Genomic DNA, 25600 nt, shown 5'->3' with positions numbered 1-25600 from the left:
GTGCTGCTAATACCACCTCTCACATACGTCATAATCTGCTTGACCTTCACATACAACCCTGAAGCTACTAAGAATTTCTCACTAGGGAATGTGAAAATTTGAATGGAAATTCAAGAGACTGAAAGTCTAATGAGAAATACGTAAGCCTCTGATGCTGAATTCCCCAGAGCAGGCCTAATTCCTCCACTGGCTTCTCCAGCTTGTCTACCCGTTCTGGACAAATCCTAGCATTCTGCCTATATATTTTGTGGTTCCCTTAAGTGAGTTAGAGTCAGTTTGTTGCTTGTGAACAGAACTCCTCAACAGAGCCATGTATCCACATACATGCATAGATGCCTATATTATGTATGGCTGTCATCACAGAATAGCTTTGTTGGCAAATATAGTCCCTCCTCACTAGACAAATGATGAAAAAGTAGCCAAATGGGATTCAGCCATGAAAAAAGAAGATGGTAATAGTCCTTAAGTTTTGAATAAATATTTTACTCTCTTTAAGCCTCAATTTCCTCATCTGGAAAATGGGTCTAATACCTAACAGAAAGATTTATTGTAAAGATTAAATGTGATAAGAGAAATAGACTCTCCCTTTATGCTGGAGCCCCTTATTTTGTGATCTCTTTCATCATCACCATCCTGTGTGCTTTCATCTGGTCAGCATTACACACCAGCCTGGAACAACGGTTACTCTCTCACACCAGAACTGACACTCTTTTGCTCATAGTTCAGACTTCTAAAGGAAGAGTTTAATTAAACAGCACTTGGAAAGCTCTAACCATTTCATAATCCATAGATCGCCCTATTTGCATGGAATGAAGATATTCTGTCAATGTAAACTACACAGAATTGCTTGCCACAATTGCTCTATATCTTGTGCATCAGTATTATTTATTTTTAGACCACTCAGGATTTTAGTAGGAAGAGCACAACTTCCAGATTAACTACTATCAGAAAAATACTCTCTCAATACTCAGGGATATTCTGGGCTTCCTTTCCAGGTTTCATTTCCAAAGTCCCTGCCATTTTACCCCACAATATTCCCTACCCCCTGCCCTCCAGTTAGCCCCAGAAATCACACAAAGCCAATGGAAATATGACTACTGACTTCAATATTTTTGGCATGTAGATGGATCCACCCACAGTGTTTGCCTAACTTTGAAAATATTTTTTATCCTCTCCTACATGGTTGCCAAAGGACATTTCTGCCCAAAATCTTTGAGTCAGAGGCTGTATGTAGGCGCAGCTTAATCTGCTGTATGAACTCATGCAAGTTAACTGACATTTTTTGGTCCATGACTCATCATGTCCCGTCAGTTTATATGAATACCCCTTTGTCAGTTTGTGGATTGAAAGGAATGATCAGTGCGTCAACCATAATATTGGATGATTTTACTTTACTTTTTATTTGCATTCTTTTTCACACTGTGTTTCATCTATAGTGAATGACCAATTCCATTGTTTACAGCAGAATAATAATGTAAAGTGAAATATTTCCCTTCAAGTTCTCACCCCCAGCTTTCTCTTGGCTTAAATTTTTACTGTCTTTTATAAAAATTAGTATAAATAGCTTTTTAAATTTTTTTGGTTGATTTTATTTAAGAATAACAAAGATTAGTTCTGGTAGAGGCATTCCTTTGAGAAATGGCAATGGAAATTAACTAAGAGTATTTACCTTGAGTAGAGGAATTGTGAAGTTTATTATTAAGTCGGAGTGGAGGTAGTAAACCATAAGGCACAAGTCTTCATATAATTACAAGAAATTTGTTAATTTTTCAAGAGAACCGTTCGAGGAGGAAGATGTTTTTATTCTAAACTCTTAGTCCTGATTCTTAGACAAAAATAATCTTAGAATAGAAATGGGAAATTTAGCAGGTAAGTCCCTTTGCTTCAAATCTATACTTAGCAAATAGTCCTTCCTAGTTATTATTTGATTTCCTGAATTCATCTACATATTCAACTCCTAGAACTGTGCATAGCACAGAAGGGTTCTCAACAAATATTTGTTGACAGGAAAAAGGAATAAAAGAGTATATTAAAAGTGGCCTCATCTGACATGTCACCATTTCTCATGTGGGAAGACTAAGTAAAAAAATGAGAAAAACTCAGTGAAATTACTCATTACTACAGGTGACTAAAAGTAGATGATATAGAGTGGCCTGTAGATTAAACTGAATTTTTAAAAGACATTTTGAAGGAGTAAACATCAAGGAGATATTGACTCTTAAATGCTTGTATTGATAAGCATTTATTTACCACCTATTGTTTTTAAAGCATATGTGAAAAGAAGCTCAGAAGAACTGGATGCTTTGTGTCAAACAAAATACATAAAAAAATAACATGTAAAATACAACAGAAACCTTTATAAAATATTTCTATTTAAATATAAAAGTAGTCATAATAAGGAAGAAATTGGTAAATCTGGGATTAAGGAAGAATTCTGGGGCATTTATTATTTTGTTTAATTTTTAAGGATAAATAATCTTACAACCCATTAAACCTCCCACTTAGGAATTACAACAGTTAGCTTACACCATACAGAATATTTTCTCCAAAAGAAAAAAAAAAAAAGATTTAGAGGAAGAGCATTGTAAAAGTATAATTTTTTAAAAAAAAGGTAAAATCAGTATTTTCATGAAAATATGAAATGAAAACATCAAGGATTTTATTCAATTCATTAATTAACGGGGGAACCAATAAACTGTTATAACCAGGTCAAAGAACATTTGAGAAGCTAGTCATATGTGCAATAAAATATAGAACTGTGAGGATAAAATAGCTAGGTTAGAAATAAAACCAAGGACTTCCCTGGTGGTGCAGAGGTTAAGAATCTGCCTGCCAACGCAGGGGACACGGGTCATGGTCTGGGAAGATCCCACATGCCGCGGAGCAACTAAGCCCGTGAGCCACAACTACTGAGCCTGCGCTCTACAGCCCGTGAGCCACAACTACTGAGACCACGAGCCACAACTACTGAGCCCGCGAGCCACAACTACTGAGCCCACTCGCCTAGAGCCCATGCTCCACAACAAGAGAAGTCACTGCAATGAGAAGCCCGCACACCACAACAAAGAGTAGCCCCCGCTCGCCGCAACTAAAGAAAGCCCGTGCGCAGCAACGAAGACCCAACACAGCCAATAATAAATAAATTAATTAATTATTTTTAAAAAAAGAAAGAAAACAGATTTATGTCTTACAGAGTAGTTAACCATACGATTTGGGATTGTCTCTTCTTTAGGAAAGAAATGATTTGCATCCCTACCAGACAAAAATCTACAAGTTAACCTCAACCCCACAGAGCTGTAAGAGAACCCAGCTGCTAGACAGTCCAGCCGGCACTGCCCTAAAAGCACACTCAGCAATCTCTTTTGCTTGTTTCCAAATTTTAGAGACCTTTCCTGACAGCATCAATACATCTCTATTTAGCAAGCCTCCTTACAGTATATTTAATGAGTTCAATGTATATTTTTTTCATGGTTGCTTTTAATCTGAGCTTATTTATTTGGAAGAGGGATAAAAAATATAGAATCAGGAAATACTAGAAACTCCCAATTCCTTTTGATTCCTACACTTTCAAAATATTATAACTTCTCCTTTAGTGAAATATTTAGGTCACGCACACACACACACACACACACACACACACACGAGAATGTAAAGCAAAATGTCTAAAAGACAATTTCCTCTGCTATAATGTCCACAGGCAGCATTTAGTAACATGTGACTAAACAAGAATGAAGTAAATGTAGTATCCAAGGAGTGACTGCATCATCAACTTTCCTCCTCATCACTGAGGGTAAAGACTAGGCAATTTTTGGCTGTAAGGATGCAATGATTCACACAGGCCAACTTGAGGGTATATGTACATTAGGGCTGGCAAGTTGTCAGGGCAAGACGTTGCTGGAGATGAACTCAAGCCTCTCCCTCTCTCTCCCTTCTTCCCTTTCTCCCTTATTCTCATCTAATCTTTATTTTTTAGCCTCTCTGCCTCCTGTTGAGTATACGATCTGTCTTCTCAAAAAGAAAAAACAAAAACAAAAACAGCCATTCACCCACCACATTCTGAGTAAATTCCACAGAGAACTACAATGATTAAGAGAGCTAGTTACCAGCGACTCCCTTAGGAAAAATCCTTTGTGCTATGACAAGTTATGGAGTCCCACCAGCCTGCATTGAGCACATTTGGACAGGTGCATTTCCAGTCCAATCATTGCCTATTCATGCGCACGTGAAACAGCATGGCTTCGCTGAGACATGGAGGTGAGGTGCATCGTCAGGCAGAGAAGGCTGCCAGACATGGCGGCCCTGGGACCGCTGTGCCCAATACAAAAATCTAAAAAAACGAAATAATGCCATTTGTAGCCACATGGATGGACCTAGAGACTGTCATACGGAGTGAAGTCAGACAGAGAAAGCCAAATATCATATGATATCGCTTATATGTGGAATCCAAAAAAAAAAGAGTACAAATGAACTTCTACAAAACAGAAATCAAGTTACAGATGTAGAAAACAAACTTATGGTTCCCAGGGTGTGGGTGGGGATGGATGAACTGGGAGATTGGGGTTGACATATACACACTACTATATATAATGTAAAATAGATAACTAATAAGGACCTACTGTACAGCAGAGAACTCTACTCAGTACTCTGTAATGGCCTATATGGGGAAAGAATCTTAAAAAGAGTGGATATAGGTATATGTATAACTGATTCACTTTGCTGTACACCTGAAACTTTACAATTGTAAATTGTAAACTTTACAATTTACAACATTGTAAATCAACTGTACTCCAATAAAATTTTTTTAAAAAATCTAAGAAATAGGTTTCATTCCTTGTTACTTTCTGCAAATTTAAAAATAGTCTCTTATGGCATGTAGGTAATAACTTTGTGCTTCCTTTCATTACAAATAAAAATATCAATACATATTCGTTTTAGAAAATATATAATTTACAGGTGAGTAAAAGTCATAGCCTATAATTCTATCACACAGAGACAACCACTGCTGTTAAAAACTTGATAAGAATATATCCATGGATATATAATCTATATATATTACATGTATATATATCCATATGTATATATCACATAGATGTATATATCATATATATATGAATGAGTATATGTATATGTATACATATACAAATCTAATTGCTAACCTGTTCTTTCACTTAACAATAAAATAGAAATTTACTTCATCAATAACATAATCTTAATGTCTAGTTATATTCCAAATTTATGATTGTAATTTGAATAACTTTATCAATCCTGTGTTGTTGACATGTAATTGGAGTCCAAATTTTTGCTGTGTAAAAATAATATAACAAAGCAATTGACAGATGTCACTATACATTAATGACTATTTACTTAGGCTTTATTCATAGAATTGCTAAATCAGAAATAAATCCATTTTTAAACAATTTATATACTTATATTGCTGAATTACCCTCCAAAAAGTTTATGCTGCTCCATATACCCACAGATAGTGCATAAGAATTGTATTTCCCACAAATGATAAATTTTAATAGGCTACTTTTAAGCCTTAATTCTTTGATCAAAACAATATAAAATATAAATATAAAAATTATAAATAATAAAACTATGGAAAATACTCAAATTTTTCTCTTGTGGATCACTTAGGAGTACCAACTTTTTCTCTTTGACTTGTAAAAGGTCTATTTATCATAATGATATTGATCCATTATCTGACATTACAGCAGCAAGTATTTTTCACAATTTATCATTTGCCCTTTGATTTACTTATTATGAAAAGAATTTTAAGTTTTATGTAGCCAAATAAACCTATTCTGAAATGGATTTTGTCTTTATCATGTTAAAGAAATATTCTACTTTTTGGAGCTTAGTAGGAATCACTATTGAATTTTATCTAATGCCTTTGGCATATATGAAAATAATATATTTTTATTGAACCTATTAAAGTAATAAGTTATATTAATACAGATCCTATTATTTAATAATTCTTACATATCTTAAAACCAATCTCACTTTGTAATTACTTATTTTTCTTTAACTACATTGTTGGATTAAATATTTTTAAAATATATAATAAAATGTAATCTATGAACGTAGAAGTGCACGATTCGTAAGTGTACAGTTCAATGAATTTCCATAGATTGCATCAGCTTTGTAACCAGCACCCAAATCAAGAAAGAGAACATTCCCTATATTAGAGAACTCCTCCAAGTTCCCTTCCAATACTACTCTCATCAAGAGAAATCAATATCCTGATGCTAAGACTACAGTTTTGCCTACTTTTGTACTCAGATAAAACATTTTATTCCCCCCACCAATAAAAGCAAATTTGTAAACTGATTAAATAATAAATAGAAAAAACAGATAAAAAACTGAGTGAGTAATTGAAATGTTTTCACAAAGAAAACACCACACTTAGACAAGTTTACAAAACAAACTATAGGAAATATTTCAGGAACAGGTAATCCCAATCTTACAATTTTTACAGAAACTAGTAAAAAGAGCAAAACATCTCAACCTATTTTACTGATACTCCAAATTTGAAAAGCAAAGCACAACAAAGAAAAATTACAAGCACTTGACTTTAATGAACATAAATATAAGAATCCAGACCAAAATATCCTAAACCAAATCCAAGATTCTATATAAAAGAAAATATATCATGACCAACATAACTTTATCCCAATAATTTAACACTGGCTTGATATCAGAAACTGATTAATTTAATTCACACATTAACAAATTAGAGGAGAAAAACTTGGCAATCTCAACTGTGCAGGAAAAAAGTGATGAAATTCAGCATATATTAATGATAGAAACTTTGCATAATCTAAGAATTAGGAAGAAAAGCTTCCTAATATAAAAGTAAATTTATAAAACTCCCATAGTGAATATCATAATTAATAATAAAATTTTTAAAACAACAAGAATTTTCTTTAATATTAGGAATGCATTAAGCATATCACTGCTCTTTTCATAATTGTCCTGGAGGTCCTGGCTAGAAATGTAGAAACAGAAGAAGAAATAAAAGTAGAAAGATTATAAAGAAAAAATGTTAATATTTTCAGTAGATATAACCAGTAATATAAAAACCCAAAAGAAACTCAAAAAATATTTGAATAAAAAAGAGATTTATAAGTTTCTTAGACATTAAGTTCATGTACATAATCCAATTACATATTTATATAACTTTAAAAATCACTTAGAAAATAGCGTTTTAAAAAGATGACATTTTTTAAATAGCACAAAATAAAAAGTAATAAAAAATAAATTTACCAAAAACATATTCATGCTTATCATGGAGACAATTATAAAACTTTGTTAAAACACATTAAAGAAGGCACTATAAAATGCAACAGCATAACATACAGTAAGATAGAAAAGGTCTATATCTTAAAGAAGTCAATTCTTCCCAAACTGATCTAAAGATACAGTTAAAATTTCAACAGGGCTTAGGCAAACTTGAAAATTTTAAATATTAAAATTAATGTAAAAGATTATCCAAGAATAACAAAAAGCTCATTAAAAAAGGAAGCATAATCTGAGGGGACTTGTCTTTCCAGATATGAGGGTCTGTTTTCAAATTATTTTACATGAGACAGTGTAGTATTGGAACATGGCAAATAATAAGTGAAAGGGCAGAATAAGGAAGAAACGGTGTCATGCATACATGTAAACTTGGTTTATGAACAAAACTGGCATTGCAGATCAATGCAAAAGGGATGGGTTATTCAATAACAAGGAGAGCGGATGCCTGTACTTTGAATTGTAAAATTATTTTATTATTAAAATGTTTAAACATACAGAAAAATTTTAAATAGTAAAATGATTACCTTTATCCCTGTATTAGTGATGATTCTCCAGAAAAAGTGAGTCCAAAATAGGATGGGGGGTGCCAGAAGACTGGAGACTCAGGGAAGAGTTGCAGTTTGAGTCCAAATGCCTTCTTGTTCAGGGGAAGTCAGTCTTTGTTCTGTTAAGACTTTCAACTGATTGGATGAGATCCACCCACATTATGAAGGGTAACCTGCTTTTCTCAGAGTCCACCTATTTAAACATTAATCACATCCAAAAATACCTTCACTGAAACGTCCAGAATAATGTTTGACCAAATATCAGTGCAAGTTGACACCTAAAGTTATCATCACTGTAGCCATAATCTATTGAATAAATTTAAAACTGTTAATATTTTGCCATTTTTGCTTCATTTTTTTTTTGCTTGTTTTAAAGTAAATTTACAGACATCACAATATTTCATCCTATATACTTCAGCATGCCTTTATAAAAATGAAGGACATTATCCTCCGTAATAACCACACTAACATTATTATAACTAACAAAATTATCAATAATTCACATGTAACATCTAATTCCAAGTCAAGATTCAGTTTTCCCCAATTGTCTTAAAGTGATGTTTATATTTGGTTTGTTCAAACCAAGATCCAATTAAAAACCACACACTGAATTCAGTTATGTCTCTTCAACCTCCTTTAATTTAGAAAGTCTCCCAGCCCATCTCATGTTTCTCACTGATCCTACTCCTGTAGGATTTCCCACATTCAAAATCTGACTGATTGAATCATAAATCATTTTAACTTCTTCCTCCATTGTCTTTGTTTTCTGTAAAATGGAAGTTAGATTTAAAGATTAATTTGATTCAGATTATTTTTGCAAAAATACCTCATAAGTGATGCTGTGAACTTCATTTTGTATCACATAATGATACTCCTAACGTCAGCTTGTCTCACTTGATCACAGGGTTAAGGTGGTGATGAATCCTTTCACTGTAAAATTATTTTTCCTCAAGTATGCAGCTAAAATACGTAGGTTGCTACCTTGGAAACATGAAATTATTCAGTTCTCCATCATTGCTTCACCTAATGGTCTTTGCATCCACTGATGATTCTTGCCTAAACCATTTAAACAATAGGGTTATAAAATGGTGATTGTTTGACTATCATTTCTTAGCTGACCTTTTTCTGTTCAGAAGAGCTTACTCTCATGAACCAGGGTTATTTGGTAAGTCTAAAAGTAAGCTCCTATTAGAAAGACTGAATTGCTGCTTATTTATGTCCCTCTAATGACAATTTTATTTTTACTACAGAATTAATGTAATAGTAATCTATAATGATTTTTAAAGTACATTTTGTTAATTTGAATTTTGTTGTTTATTTGCTATTGTTTTCACATTTTTCCTTGTAGATTAATGGATTACTGTATACCTGTTGTTTTGTCTATATTATTTTCATACTCAAATTGAACCCCTTCAAGGTTGTTCCTGCATCCTTTTTGATGGAAACCCTTTGATCTTGGCAAGTTTCCTTGTTTCCTGGCCAAAAAGATGCCTTGTCTACATTTCCTAGCCCAAACTTGAAATCAGTCAATTATCAAAAGGTTCTACTTCCTTTGCAAGGAATGGCATTTAGAGATCAGAATCTGGGCACTTGAAGAGTTTATTGATATTGAGGTGTCATTTCTCTAGGTCTTTTCAGTGCATAGAACTAAATAATCTATATATTTAAAATCATGAGTTTATATTGATATTTCCAATTCAAATCTAACATTTTGTTTTTATACTTAAATAATTTTTCTTTTATACCAAAAATATTTGTTTTATTTACTTTGTAATGATATCAACACAACGACTTTCTTGCCTTATCTACAAAATACATAAAGTAATTTCAAAAAGTAATACTAGTTTTACTACAAATAATAAAACTATTTTTAAAAGTTGAAAACTTCTAGAGTATTTTTTTTGTTCTTAGACTATATCCCACTAAGAATGTATAATGAAAAGTTATTTTTGCAACTATGCCCTTATACATTACCCTTAGCCCCATTTTTCTTCACACAATATTTATTAGTTCCCTACTATGAGCAACAAATTACCGGCTTACAAACTTATTCTATTATTTACCTTCCTTTTCCCTATCATCTAACATGAAACATCCCATTTGAAACAATAACATCGTTTTGATTTTTTTTTTTTTTTTTTTTTTGCACTCTGAAATACACTTAGGCTTCTTCTGTTTAATTTGTCAGTTTTAAATAATACCTGTTGATTTCCACTTCTTACCTATGAGGCAATGTAATTATCTTAATCAATTATTTATCCTACTTTTCTCCTTCAAGCTCTGTCTTCTCTCTTTCCTTCATAAGTTGTTATTTTTACACTATCAGAAGAATACTTCACACATTATGTCAATAGTTGTTTAGACCATTAATTATATATCCACTGTTCAACACTAATTCTTTCATCAAACTTTCCCCAATTATCACTCTGGCAGATTTCTCAGGGAAATCTCACAAGCATAATATTCCCTTAAATCCTGCATGTTCAAACAGTTTTTCTCTGGTCTTGATCCCTGAAGGATAGCTTAGCTAGATATTATATCACTGGCTCATTATTTCCTTGCACATCTTATAGACATTGCTATACTATTTTCTGATAAAATATTGTTGGTGAGAGGTCAGAGGCCAACCTGCTTTCATTTCCTTTGAAAGAACTTGATCCTTTTGTCAGAAACCCAGAGAAATTTATCTTTAGTGTCTAATTAATGCCAGGATATGCTCCAAGTTGACAATTCAGTGTGTAGATTCAGGTTTCTATAATTTCAGGAGAATTTCCTTGAATTATATTTTGAAATATTAGTTTTGTTCCAATTTTTTTCTTTTTTGGGGGTGGTCTTTTTATATTTATTAGGTTTACTTTATCTTTCTTCTCTACCTGTCAATTTTTCTCAGATTTTTTGGCTCTCTTTTTCCTTATATCTGCATAGTTTTCTTGACCTTCCTCATTTCTGTCATCTATGCCCCTGTATTATACACTCATATTTTGATCCCTGTGTATCAATAATTCGTCTCCAATCGTTTCCATTTCTCCATTTCTGTGTCAATAATTCGTCTCCATTTGTGTCCTTTCTGTCAAAAGGACAAAAGGTGATTTTGTCCTTTTTGAAAATTTTTTTGAATTCTCTCAGATATCCTTTTATATCTCCTTTCTGTTTAAACCATTTCTTCTGAATTTTTGCAATTAGGCTATATAATGGATTTTTCCATTTTTGAATGCTTCATTTTTATTTCTGTGTTTTATTTTTGTTTCAATTTTCTTACACTTTGCAGCAGCATTACTCTTATGTACTTTTTTTTTAATTTTTTTTTCAAGGTAACAGTAGTGTGTTTTTTCTTTTTAAATTGCACACGTCTATAAACCTAATAAATAGGTATTTTTCTATTTTTTTTATACAGCAGGTTCTTATTAGTCATCAATTTTATACACATCAGTGTATACATGTCAATCCTAATTACCCAGTTCATCACACCACCCCCTCACCCCCCCGTGACTTTCCCCCCTTGGTGTCCATACATTTGTTCTCTACATCTGTGTCTCAATTTCTGCCCTGCAAACTGGTTCATCTGTACCATTTTTCTAGGTTCCACATACATGTGTTAATATACGGTATTTGTTTTTCTCTTTCTGATTTACTTCACTCTGTATGACAGTCTCTAGATCCATCCACGTCTCTACAAATGACCCAATTTCGTTCCTTTTTATGGCTGAATAATATTCCATTGTATATATGTACCACATCTTCTTTATCCATTCGTCTGTTGAGGGGCATTTAGGCTGCTTCCATGACCTGGCTATTGTAAATACTGCTGCAATGAACATTGGGGTGCATGTGTCTTTTTGAATTATGGTTTTCTCTGGGTATATGCCCAGTAGTGGGATTGCTGGATCATATGGTAATTCTATTTTTAGTTTTTTAAGGAACCTCTATACTGTTCTTCATAGTGGCTGTATCAATTTACATTCCCACCAACAGTGCAAGAGGGTTCCCTTTTCTCCACACCCTCTCCAGCATTTGTTGTTTGTAGATTTTCTGATGAAGCCCATTCTAACTGATGTGAGGTGATACCTCATTGTAGTTTTGATTTGCATTTCTCTAATAATTAGTGATGTTGAGCAGCTTTTCATGTGCTTCTTGTATTTCTTCTTTGGAGAAATGTCTATTTAGGTCTTCTGCCCATTTTTGGATTGGGTTGTTTGTTTTTTTGATATTGAGCTGCATGAGCTGTCTATATATTTTGGAGATTAATCCTTTGTCCATTGATTCATTTGCAAATATTTTCGCCCATTCTGAGGGTTGTCTTTTCATCTTGTTTATGGTTTCCTTTGCTGTGCAAAACCTTTGAAGTTTCATTAGGTCCCATTTGTTTATTTTTTATTTATTTCCATTACTCTAGGAGGTGGATCAAAAAGGATCTTGCTGTGATTTATGTCATAGAGGGTTCTGCCTATGTTTTCCTCTAAAAGTTTTATAGTGTCCGGTCTTACATTTAGGTCTCGAATCCATTTTGAGTTTAATTTTGTGTATGGTGTTAGGGAGTGTTCTAACTTCATTCTTTTACATGTAGCTGTCCAGTTTTCCCAGCACCACTTATTGAAGAGACTGTCTTTTCTCCATTGTGTATCCTTACTTCCTTTGTCATAGATTAGTTGACCATAGGTGTGTGGGTTTACCTCTGGGGTTTCTATCTTGTTCCATTGATCTATATTTCTGTTTTTGTGCCAGTACCATATTGTCTTGATTACTGTAGCTTTGTAGTACAGTCTGAAATCAGGGAGTCCGATTCCTCCAGCTCCGTTTTTTTACCTCAAGACTGCTTTGGCTATTCGGGAACTTTTGTGTCTCCATAAAAATTTTAAGGTTTTTTGTTCTAGTTCCGTAAAAAATGCCATTGGTAGTTTGATAGGGATTGCATTGAATCTGTAGCTTGCTTTGGGTAGTATAGTCATTTTCACAATGTTGATTCTTCCAATCCAAGAACTTGGTATATCTCTCCATCTGTTGGTATCACCTTTAATTTCTTTCATCAGTGTCTTACAGTTGTCTGCATACAGGTCTTTAGTCTTCCTAGGAAGGTTTATTCTGAGGTATTTTATTCTTTTTGTTGCAGTGGTAAATGGGAGTGTTTCCTTAATTTCTCTTTCAGATTTTTCATCATTAGTGTATAGGAATGCAAGAGATTTCTGTGCATTAATTTTGTATCCTGCAAGTTTACCAAATTCATTGATTAGCTCTAGTAGTTTTCTGGTAGCATTTTTAGGATTCTCTATGTATACTATCATGTCATCCACAAACAGTGACAGTTTTACTTCTTCTTTTCCAATTTGTACTCCTTTTATTTCTTTTTCTTCTCTGATTGCTGAGGCTAGGACTTCCAAAACTATGTTGAATAACAGCGGTGAGAGTGGATATCCTTGTCTTATTCCTGATCTCAGAGGAAATGCTTTCAGTTTTTCACCATTGAGAATGATGTTTGCCATGGGTTTGTTGTATATGGCCTTTATTATGTTGAGGGAGGTTCCCTCTATGCCCACTTTCTGGAGAGTTTTTATCATAAATGGGTGTTGAATTTTGTCAAAAGCTTTTTCTGCATCTATTGAGATGATCATATGGTTTTTATACTTCAATTTGTTAATATGGTGTATCACATTGATTGATTTGTGTATACTGAAGAATCCTTGCATCCCTGGGATAAATCTCACTTGATTGTGGTGTATGATCCTTTTAATGTGTTGTTGGATTCTGTTTGCTAGTATTTTGTTGAAGATGTTTGCATCTATATTCATCAGTGATATTGGTCTGTCATTTTATTTTTTTGCAGTATCTTTGTCTGGTTTTGGTATCAGGGTGATGGTGGCCTCATAGAATGAGTTTGGGAGTGTTCCTTCCTCTGCAATTCTTTGGAAGAGTTTGAGAAGGTTGGGTGTTAGCTCTTCTCTAAATGTTTGATAGAATTCACCTGTGAAGCCATCTGGTCCTGGACTTTTGTTTGTTGGAAGATTTTTAATCATGGTTTCAATTTCATTACTTGTGATGGGTCTGTTCATATTTTCTATTTCTTCCTGGTTCAGTCTTGGAAGGTTACACCTTTCTAAGAATTTGTCCATTTCTTCCAGGTTGTCCATTTTATTGGCACAGAGTTGCTTGTAGTAGTCTCTTAGGATGCTTTGTATTTCTGTGGTGTCTGTTGTAACTTCTCCATTTTCATTTCTAAATTTTATTGATTTGAGTCCTCTCCCTCTTTTTCTTGATGAATCTGGCTAATGGTTTATCAATTTTTTTTATCTTCTCAAAGAACCAGCTTTTAGGTTTATTGACCTTTGCTATTGTTTCCTTTGTTTCTATTTCATTTATTTCTTCTCTGATCTTTATGATTTATTTCCTTCTGCTAACTTTGGGTTTTGTTTACTCTTCTTTCTCTAGTTCCTTTAGGTATAAGGTTAGATTATTTGAGATTTTTCTTGTTTCTTGAAGTAGGCTTGTATAGCTAAAAACTTCCCTCTTAAAACTGCTTTTGCTGCATCCCATAGGTTTTGGATTGTTGTGTTTTCATTGTCATTTGTCTTTAGGTATTTTTTGATTTCCTCTTTGATTTCTTCAGTGATCTCTTTGTTATTTAGGAACGTAGTGTTTAGCCTCCATGTGTTATTGTTTTTTACGTTTTTTCCCCTATAATTCATTTCTAATCTCATAGCGTGTGGTCAGAAAAGATGCTTGATATGATATCAATTTTCTTAAATTTACTGAGGCTTGATTTGTGACCCAAGATGTGATCTATCCTGGAGAATGTTCCATGTGCACTTGAGAAGAAAGTGTAATCTGCTGTTTTTGGATGTAATGTCCTATAAATATCAATTAAACCTATCTGGTCTACTGTGTCATTTAAAGCTTCTGTTTCCTTATTTATTTTCATTTTGGATGATCTCTCCATTGGTGTAAATGAGGTGTTAAAGTCCCCCACTCTTATTGTGTTACTGTCGATTTCCTCTTTTTGAGCTGTTAGCAGTTGCCTTATGTATTGAGGTGCTCCTATGTTGGGTGCATATATATTTATAGTTGTTATATCTTCTTCTTGGATTGATTCCTTGATCATTATTAGTGTCCTTCCTCGTCTCTTGTAACATTCTTTATTTTAAAATCTATTTTATGTGATATGAGTATTGCTACTCCAGCTTTCTTTTGATTTCCATTTGCATGGAATGTCTTTTTCCATCCCCTCACTTTCAGTCTGTATGTGTCCCTGGATGTGAAGTGGGTCTCTTGTAGACAGCATATATATGGGTCTTGTTTTTGTATCCATTCATCAAGCTTGCGTCTTTTGGTTGGAGCATTTAATCCATTCACGTTTAAGGTAATTATCGATATGTATGTCCCTATTCCCATTTTCTTAATTGTTTTTGTAGGTCCTTTTCTTCTCTTGTGTTTCCCACTTAGAGAAGTTCCCTTAGCATTTTTTGTAAAGCTGGTTTGGTGGTGCTGAATTCTCTTAGGTTTTGCTTGTCTGTAAAGCTTTTGATTTCTCCATTCAATCTGAATGAGATCCTTGCTGGGTAGAGTAATCTTGGTTGTACGTTCTTCCTTTTCATCACTTTAAGTATATCATGCCACTCCCTTCTGGCTTGTAGAGTTTCTGCTGAGAAATCAGCTGTTAACCTTATGGGAGTTCCCTTGTATGTTATTTGTCGTTCTTCCCTTGCTGCTTTCAAAATTTTTTCTTCGTCTTTAATTTTTGCCAATTTGATTACTATGTGTCTCGGTGTGTTTCTCCTTGGGTTTATCCTGTATGGGACTCACTGCACTTCCTGGACTTGGGTGGCTATTTCCTTTCCCATGTTAGGGAAGTTTTCAACTATAATCTCTTCAAATATTTTCTCAGGTGCTTTCTCTCTCTCTTCTCCTTCTGTGACCCCTATAATGTGAATGTTGTGTTTAATGTTGTCCCAGAGGTCTCTTAGGCTGTCTTCATTTCTTTTCATTCTTTTTTCTTTATTCTGTTCCGCAGCATTGAATTCCACCATTCTGTCTTCCGAGTCACTTATCCGTTCTTCTGCCTCAGTTATTCTGCTATTGATTCCTTCTAGTGTAGTTTTCATTTCAGTTATTGTATTGTTCACCTCTGCTTGTTTGTTCTTTAATTCTTCTAGGTCTTTGTTAAACATTTCTTGCATCTTCTCGATCTTTGCCTCCATTCTTTTTCTGAGGTCCTGGATCATCTTCACTATCATTATTCTGAATTCTTTTTCTGGAAGGTTTCCTATCTCCACTTCATTTAGATGTTTCTCTTGGGTTTTATCTTGTTCCTTCATCTGGTACATAGCCCTCTGCCTTTTCATCTTGTCTATCTTTCTGTGAATGTGGTTTTTGTTCCACAGGCTGCAGGATTCCAATGGCAGACTCTGGGAGAGCTCACGCCAAGGAGTACTTCCCAGAACTTCTGCTGCCAGTGTCCTTGTCCCCACAGTGAGCCACAGCCACCCCCTGCCTCTGCAGGAGACCCTCCAACACTAGCAGGTAGGTCTGGTTCAGTATCCCCTGGGTTCACTGCTCCTTCACCTGGGTCCCAATGCACACACTACTTTGTGTGTGCCCTCCAAGAGTGGAGTCTCTGTTTCCCCCAGTCCTGTCGAAGTCCTGCAATCAAATCCCACTAGCCTTCAAAGTCTGATTCTCTAGGAATTCCTCCTCCCATTGCCGGACCCCCAGGTTGGGAAGCCTGACGTGGGGCTCAGAACCTTCACTCCAGTGGGTGGACTTCTGTGGTATAAATGTTCTCCAGTCTGTGAGTCACCCACCCAGCAGTTATGGGATTTGATTTTGCTGTGATTGCACCCCTCCTACTGTCTCATTGTAGCTTCTCCTTTGTCTTTGGATGTGGGGTATCTTTTTTGGTGAGTTCCAGTGTCTTCCTGTCAATGACTGTCCAGCACCTAGTTGTGATTCTGGTGTTCTCTCAAGAGGGAGTGAGAGCACGTCCTTCTACTCCACCATCTTGGTTCAGGCCTCTTATGTACTTTTATTTGCAAAACAATTTTAAAGTTTATTATCTACTCTTTCCTTATAGTATATCTGTGGGACTTGAATATTAGTTTTGGCTTGTTGTTTTTTATTTTTAAAGATGTTAGATATTCCTAGTATTTTAGTCAGAAGGGGGATTCGACGGAGTGAGGTACAGGAGGTGATTGAAGTGGCTTTTCTGGTTTCTCAGCTCAAGGTTTCCCTCTTTTGTTGCTACAACAAAGAGAAGTTGTTTCAATACATGGTACCATTTTGTGGCCAGTCGTTTTATGGTTCTTCATTCTTGATTATCAGTGATTAAAAGCCTACTTTTTAATCACTGGCTGCTGCTTTCAAAGGACACCTCCAATTTCCAGGTTGTTCCTCTCTTTCTACCCAAGAATTGGTGCCTTCCTAGGACTATTGATTCCAGTCCATGTACTTTGAAGCCTGTTCCATTCAGCTCCTCCATGTGAGTCCTCTGAACTACTCCATCTCACTTTTGCTTTCAGCAGTTCCCTTAAGATGGGATTCCCTACTTCATACAGCAAGGTCATCTTTGTACTGATGTTATTTGGCCTCTGCCACTGTCAGCATGCCTCTGGACTTAAAATTTTTCCGTGCAATCTTTTTCTGGGTTCTATGCAATATTAGGGGTTCTGGCAACAACTCTGCCTGTCTTGTGTGCTTTTCCCTAATTACATGCAAATTGAAGTTTTTAGTCTTCTAGGTCTCCCAGTTACAATGCAGAAGTAATTGTAATAGTTTTAATTTCCTCTCCTTTTACTATATGTCGATTTTAGTAGGAGGTTTCAGGTAATTCCAATGTAGGTGGCTACCATTATCCCAGGGAGTCTAAAACTCCTAGATTTCTTCAGCTTAATTTAAATGAAAAAATCTAAAATATTTAGAAGGAAATACAGGTGATCCTCTGTTTGAATTTAGGATATAGAAGATTTTCTGTAGCAAGACTTTCTTTAGAAAATTCTATTATTTGTCTTCTCAGGCTGCCATAACTATAGGCCATTTGGCTTAAATAACAAAAATTAATTTTTTTCACAGTTCTGTAGTTTGTAAATCCAAGATTAGGGGACCATCATGGTGAGGTTCTGGTGAGGGCTCTCTTCCTGGCTTGTAAGTAGATGCCTTCTTACTGTGGCCTCACATGACAGAGAGAGAGACAGAAACTCTCTGGTGTCTCTTCCTATAAGGCACTAATCCCATCACGAGGGCCCCACACTGTGACCTCCTCTAAACCTAATTATCTTCCAAAGGCCCCCTCTCCAAATACCATCACATTGGAGATTGGGGACTCGACAAATGAATTTGAGGCTGGGTGAGACACAATTCAGTCCATAGCAAAGTGGAAGTCATATAGTGAGAGACTGGAAAATGCAACCACATTAAATTTAAGAATTTTTGTTTATCAAAAGTCATCATAAACAGACTCAAAAGAAAATAACAAATTGGAGGAAAGTATGTCTAATACAAATAATTGACAAAAGATTGCCATCCAAAATACATGAAGAATATCAAGGAATCAATGGGGAAATGGCAAAAAATCTGACAGAAAAATGAGCAAAGACATAAATAGATATTTCATAAACAAACAAAATTCGATGGTCAATGAACATATGTAATAGATTCTAAACCTCACTTAATGTAATCCATGCAAACTTCATCTATGTAATCAAGGAAATGCTAATTAAAACCACAGTGAATATAAATATATACCCACAAAAATCAGCAAAAATATTTTATAAGTCAGGCAATGTGCAATGAAAAGAAATGAGCTATCAAGTCACAAAAAGACACAGATGTGACAGAAGTCAGGATAGTCATTATATCTTGGGGGTGAGGGTGGATAGCAGCAGTAATAGGTATGAGGATAGTTTCTGGGATAATATTCTGTTTTTCAATCTATGTGCTGGTTATACAGCTGTAAGCAGTAATTCACTTTGTAAAAATTTATTGAGTAGTAAAATATGATTTATGTGTTTTATATATATGTTATACAATAAAAATGTTGAAAAATTTTAAGTTAATTTTTAAAAAAGAAATAAAGTAGAAATCTACAAATCCCCAGGGCTGGAAGGAAAAAAGTTTATAAATCCAACAAGAAATAATAGAGAGGAGTAAAAAGAAATCAGGTAAAAAAAAATATAAAAAATATGACATTAATAATTTTAGGCAAGCCAGTAATCACATGTTAAGTTGGGGGGAAATATATTTTTATATCATTTATAAGAGATATATTTAAAACAACATGACAAAGAAAAATTTTAAGTAAATGGATATACCACAAAAATACTAAGATTAAGAAAACAAAATAGAATTCAATTTAAAAAGATAATCAAAAAAGCAAGAGAGCAATTGTACATTGAAGGATAAGTAGAGTCTACTAAAATAATAATAGTAGTAATAATAATATTTAATTGTATGGGCCAACTTTTTTTTTTGTTGTTTTTTTTTTGGTGAGAACATATGAGTTCTGCTCTCTTTGGACCAACTTGTTAAGGTTCAAGAATGCCCAGTTGATAGCACCTTTCTTCTCTTTACATGTTCTTAACCAATTCAGAAATAGAAGAAGCATCAGACAAATGAGACTAAATTAGCAAAGCTGATATTGGGGGAAATGGATTTTTTTCTATGGACACATAGGTGAGTGAATCCTGATAGTAGACACTCACATCAAATCAATCACCAGTATCATTAGACTCTGGAGGTCTACTCTGTAAGGGAAGGTTCTTTACCACTAAGTTCATCACATATCCATGAGCAATTGAGCACACACTGTCTCTACAGAAAGGGCAGTGATGAAAAAAGGAAAGAAGAAACAGAACTGTGCATGTCCAGTTCATCCCTAAATCAACAGTTACTGAAGTTGCTCCCCAAGAAAAGAATGAGTAAGAAGGGTAGAAGAAGGTCAGTGGTGATATGCTAGTAATTGGGCCTCCATTTGGCAGAGACTTCTAATCGTCCCACATATTCATACTCCCTTTTTTAATAATAAAAATTTTTTTTAAACTTTAGTTTTACTGGGTAGATGGATATCCAACTAGACACTATATTTCCAAAGTCTTCCTTGCAAGGTGATGGGGACATATAACTAAGTTCTGGCCAATGGAATAAAAATAAAAGAGTTTATTGTCACATACTGATCAAGCCTTTCAATGTTTAGGTACTCCACTGGCTGGGAGAGGATGAAAACTTTAGACTCAGAGTTGTAGTAGTCCTGAGGTAAGCAGCTCAGCTGTCTTCAGCTCTGCCACCCTCAAGTCACAGGCATAAGCCACTGTATTTCAGGCTGTCTTAGTTATAGCTACTTAGCCACTACCTAAGTAACACAAAATAAGTACATGAAAGTATAGTGATGTCAACATGTAAACCTAAGAACATTAGATTAGCTATCAATTTGTAGATAGTGATGGCAAAGGTATCGGATGGAAAGGTGATCATATTTATTGTGCTATGATAAACTGTCATGTTCTATAGACTGAAAGTTGGACTATATGCCCACAGAGTTCTATAATTTTAGCAGAACTTATTAGTGTGTGTTGGAAACAGCTTAATACTTTCAACAAATTTCTACTCAGGCTAATTAAAAGACATGGCTCTGGAAAAAAAAAAAAAAAAGGCACAGTTGGAGGCAAAGTCTCAGCCTTCAGAACCTCAGATTAGCTGAAGGACGGGGACAAGAATGGTGGAGTAGGAAGATCCTGGGCTTGCCTCTTCCCACAGACACAGAACTACAGGACTACACCAGAACTACAACAACACATAAAGCAACCATGTCTGACCATGACCTGAAGAACAGCAGAAAAGATTTTCCACAACTAAAAAGAAAAAGGAAAAAACCACACTGAGACCAGTGGGAGAACTGGAGGGGCAGTCTAGCCGGGACCCACCGTCCCAGCTCAGTGACCCACAGGCTGGAGGGATATCACAACTATGGAGAGCCTTACTGGGGAGTGAGGGGTTCAAACCCCACCTTGAGCACCCCAGCCCCAAGGGGCCTGTGCCTGAAGACAAGCCCCCCATAATATCTGCAATTGATAAAAAAGAATAAAATTCCTAGGAATAAATTTGATCAAGAACGTGAAAGACCTGTACTTGGAAAACTATAAGACACTGATGAAAGAAGTTGAAGACTACACAAATAAATGGAAAGCTATATCTTGCTCATGGATTGGAAAAATTAATACTGTTAAATGTCTCTACTGCCCAAAGCAATCTACAGATTCAATGCAATCTCTATCAAAATACCAATGGCATTTTTCACAGAGCTAGAACAAGTAATCCTAAAATTTGTATGGAACCAAAAAAGACCCCAAAGAGCCAAAGAAATCCTGAGAAAGAAAAACAAAGCTGGTGGCACCATGTTCCTTGATTTCAAACTTATCTACAAGCTATAGTAATCAAAAGAGTACGATACTGTTTTGACAATCGTACCATAAGCAGACACATAGATCAGTGAAACAGAATAGAGAGCACAGAAATAAACCAACAATTATATGGTCAATAAATCTATGACAAAGGAGGCAAGAATATACAATGGGGAAAAGACAGCCTCTTCAATAAATGGTGTTGGGAAAACTGAAAAGCTACAATGCAAAAGAATCAAACTGGATCAATTTCTTACACCATGTATAAAAATGAACTCAAAATGGATTAAAGACCTAAATTTAAGACCTGAAACCATAAAATTCCTAGAAGAAAACATAGGCCGTAAACTCTAAGACATTGGTCTTAGTAATATTTTTGTTGGATCTGTCTCCTCAGGCAAGGGCAACAAAAGGAAACATAAATGGGACTACATTAAACTAAAATCTTTTGCACAGTGAAGGAAACCATTAGCAACAAAAATAAAAGCAACCTACTGAATGGGAGAAGATATTTGCAAATGATATACCCAATAAGGGGCTAATATCCAAAATATATAAAGAACTCCTACAACTCAAAATCACAGAAATAAAAATCAGATTAAAACATAGGCAGAGATATTTTTTCCAAGACATACAGATGGCCAACAGACACATGAAGAGAGGCTCAACATCACTAATCATCAGGGAAATATAAAACCACAATGAGATACCACCTCTCACCTGTCAGAATGGCTATCATTAAAATTACAACAAATAAAAAGTGTTGGCAGGGATGTGGGAAAAATGGAACCCTCATGCACTATTGGTGGGAACATAAATTGATGCAGCAATTTTGAAAAACAGTAGAGGTTCCTCAAAAAATTAAAAATAGAACTACCATGTGATCTAGCAATTCCACTTCTTATGACCATTTTTCTGAAGAAAACAAAAACACTAATTCAAAAAGATATATGCACTCCTACGTTCATTGCAGCACTATTTACAACAGCAAAGATATAGAAACAACCTAAGCATCTATCAATAGATGAATGCATAAAGAAGATGTGATATATATACACAATGAAATATTACTCAGCCATAAAAAGGAATTAAATCTTGCCATTTCCAGCAAATGGATGGATCTAGAAGACATTATGCTAAGTGAAATAAGTCAGACAGAGAAAGATGAACATCATATGATTTCATTTCTATGTGGAATCTAAAAAACAGAACAAATGAATAAACGAAACAGAAATAGATTCATAGATACAGAGAACAAACTGGTGGTTGCCAGAGGAGAAAAGGATGGGGAACTGGACTAAATAGGTAAAGGAGATTAAGAGATTAAAAACTTCAAGTTATAAGATGAATAAATCATGGGGATGTAATACACAGCAAAAAGAATATGGTTCAATAATGCCATAATAACTTTGTATGATGACAAAGGGTTACTAGACTTAACATGGTGATCATTTCATAATGTATCTAAATGTCAAATCACTATACTGCACACCTCAAAGTAAAACAATATTGTATGTCAAATATAATTTTTTTAAAAAAATACATGTTTCTATTGCACCATTGTAAAAAAGAACCTCAAATTAGAGTTTTCTACGAGACAGTGAGAGGCAATGGGAGGCAAGCCAGCATTGAAAATCCACTGAAGAGTGCTGTGTTCCCACTGAAGCTTAAGGTTATTTTTGTTTTTTCTTTCTTTTTTTTATAACATCTTTATTGGAGTATAATTGCTTTACAATGGTGTGTTATTTTCTGCTTCATAACAAAGTGAATCAGTTATACATATACATATGTTCCCATATCTCTTACCTCTTGCATCTCCCTCCCACCAAACCTCCCTATCCCACCCCTCTAGGTGGTCACAAAGCACAGAGCTGATCTCCCTGTGCTATGCGGCTGCTTGCCTCTAGCTATCTATTTTACGTTTGGTAGTGTATATATGTCCAAGCCACTCTCTCACTTTGTCACAGCTTACCCTTCCCCCTCCCCATATCCTCAAGTCCATTCTCTAGTAGGTCTGTGTCTTTATTCCCGTCTTGTCCCTAGGTTCTTCATGACCTTTTTTTTTTTTCTTTTTTAGATTCCATATATATGTGTTAGCATACGGTATTTGTTTTTCTCTTTCTGACTTACTTCACTCTGTATGACAGTCTCTAGCTCCATCCACCTCACTACAAATAACTCAGTTTCATTCTTTTTTATGGCTGAGTAATACTCCATTGTATATATGTGCCACATCTTCTTTATCCATTAATCTATTGATGGACACTTAGGTTGCTTCCATGTCCTGGCTATTGTAAGTAGAGCTGTAACGAACATTTTGGTACATGACTACTTCTGAATTATGGTTTTCTCAGGGTATATGCCCAGGAGTGGGATTGCTGGGTTGTATGGTAGTTCTATTTTTAGTTTTTTAAGGAACCTCCATACTGTTCTCCATAGTGGCTGTATCCACTGACATCCCCACCAACAATGCAAGAGGGTTCCCTTTTCTCCACACCCTCTCTAGCATTTATTGTTTGTAGATTTTTTGATGATGGCCATTCTAACTGGTGTGAAGTGATACCTCATTGTAGTTTTGATTTGCATTTCTCTAATAATTAATGATGTTGAGCACTGTTTCATGTGTTTGTTGGCAATCTGTATATCTTCTTTGGAGAAAAGTCTATTTAGGTCTTCTGCCCATTTTTGGATTGGGTTGCTTGTTTTTTTGATATTGAGCTGCATGAGCTGCTTGTCAATTTTGGAGATTAATCCTTGGACAGTTGCTTCATTGGCAAATATTTTCTCCCATTCTGAGGGTTGTCTTTTGGTCTTGTTTATGGTTTTCTTTGCTGTGCAAAAGCTTTTAAGTTTCATTAGGTCCCATTTGTTTCTTTTTGTTTTTATTTCCATTTCTCTAGGAGGTGGGTCAAAAAGGATCTTGCTGTGATTTATGTCATAGAGGGTTCTGCCTATGTTTTCCTCTAAGAGTGTGATAGTGTCTGCCCTTACATTTAGGTCTTTAATCCATTTTGGGTTTATTTTTGTGTATGGTGTTAGGGAGTGTTCTAATTTCATACATTTACATGTAGCTGTCCAGTTTTCCCAGCACCACCTATTGAAGAGGCTGTCTTTTCTCCACTGTATATTCTTGCCTCCTTTATCAAAGATAAGGTGACCATATGTGCGTGGGTTTATCTCTGGGCTTTCTATCCTGTTCCATTGATCTATATTTCTGTTTTTGTGCCAGTACAATACTGTCTTGATTACTGTAGCTTTGTAGTATAGGCTGAAGTCAGGGAGCCTGATTTCCTCCAGCTCCGTTTTTCTTTCTCAATATTGCTTTGGCTATTCACGGTCTTTTGTGTTTCCATACAAATTGTGAAATTTTTTGTTCTAGTTCTGTGAAAAATGCCAGTGGTAGTTTGATAGGCATTGCACTGAATCTGTAGATTGCTTTGGGTAGTAGAGTCATTTTCACAATGTTGATTCTTCCAATCTAAGAACATGGTATATCTCTCCATCTGTTGGTATCATCTTTAATTTCTTTCATCAATGTCTTATAATTTTCTGCATACAGGTCGTTTGTCTCCTTAGGTAGGTTTATTCCTAGATATTTTATTCATTTTGTTGCAATCGTAAATGGGAGTATTTTCTTAATTTCACTTTCAGATTTTTCATCATTAGTGTATAGGAATGCTAGAGATTTCTGTGCATTAATTTTGTATCCTGCTACTTTACCAAATTCATTGATTAGCTCTAGTAGTTCTCTGGTAGCATCTTTAGGATTCTCTATGTATAGTATCATGTCATCTGCAAACAGTGACAGCTTAACTTCTTCTTTTCCAATTTGGATTCCTTTTATTTCTTTTTCTTCTCTGACTGCTGTGGCTAAAACTTCCAAAACTATCTTGAATAACAGTAGTGAGAGTGGGCAACCTTGTCTTGTTCCTGATCTTAGTGGAAATGGTTTCAGTTTTTCACCATTGAGGACAATGTTGGCTGTGGGTTTGTCATATATGGCCTTTATTATGTTGAGCAAAGTTCCCTCTATTCCTACTTTCTGCAGGGTTTTTATCATAAATGGGTGTTGAATTTTGTCGAAAGGTTTTTCTGCATCGATTGAGATGATCATATGGTTTTCTCCTTCAATTTCTTAATGTGGTGTATCATATTGATCGATTTGCATATATTGAAGAATCCTTGCCTTCCTGGGATAAACCCCACTTGATCATGGTGTATGATCCTTTTAATGTGCTGTTGGATTCTGTTTGCCAGTATTTTGTTGAGGATTTTTGCATCTGTGTTCCTCAGTGTTATTGACCTGTAGTTCTCTTTCTTTGTGACATCTTTGTTTGGTTTTGGTATCAGGGTGATGGTGGCCTCATAAAATGAGTTTGG

The sequence above is a fragment of the Balaenoptera ricei genome, chromosome 5 (assembly GCF_028023285.1).
Source record: "Balaenoptera ricei isolate mBalRic1 chromosome 5, mBalRic1.hap2, whole genome shotgun sequence".
Classification (NCBI taxonomy): Eukaryota; Metazoa; Chordata; class Mammalia; order Artiodactyla; family Balaenopteridae; genus Balaenoptera; species Balaenoptera ricei.
This window is presented reverse-complemented; position numbering follows the sequence as displayed.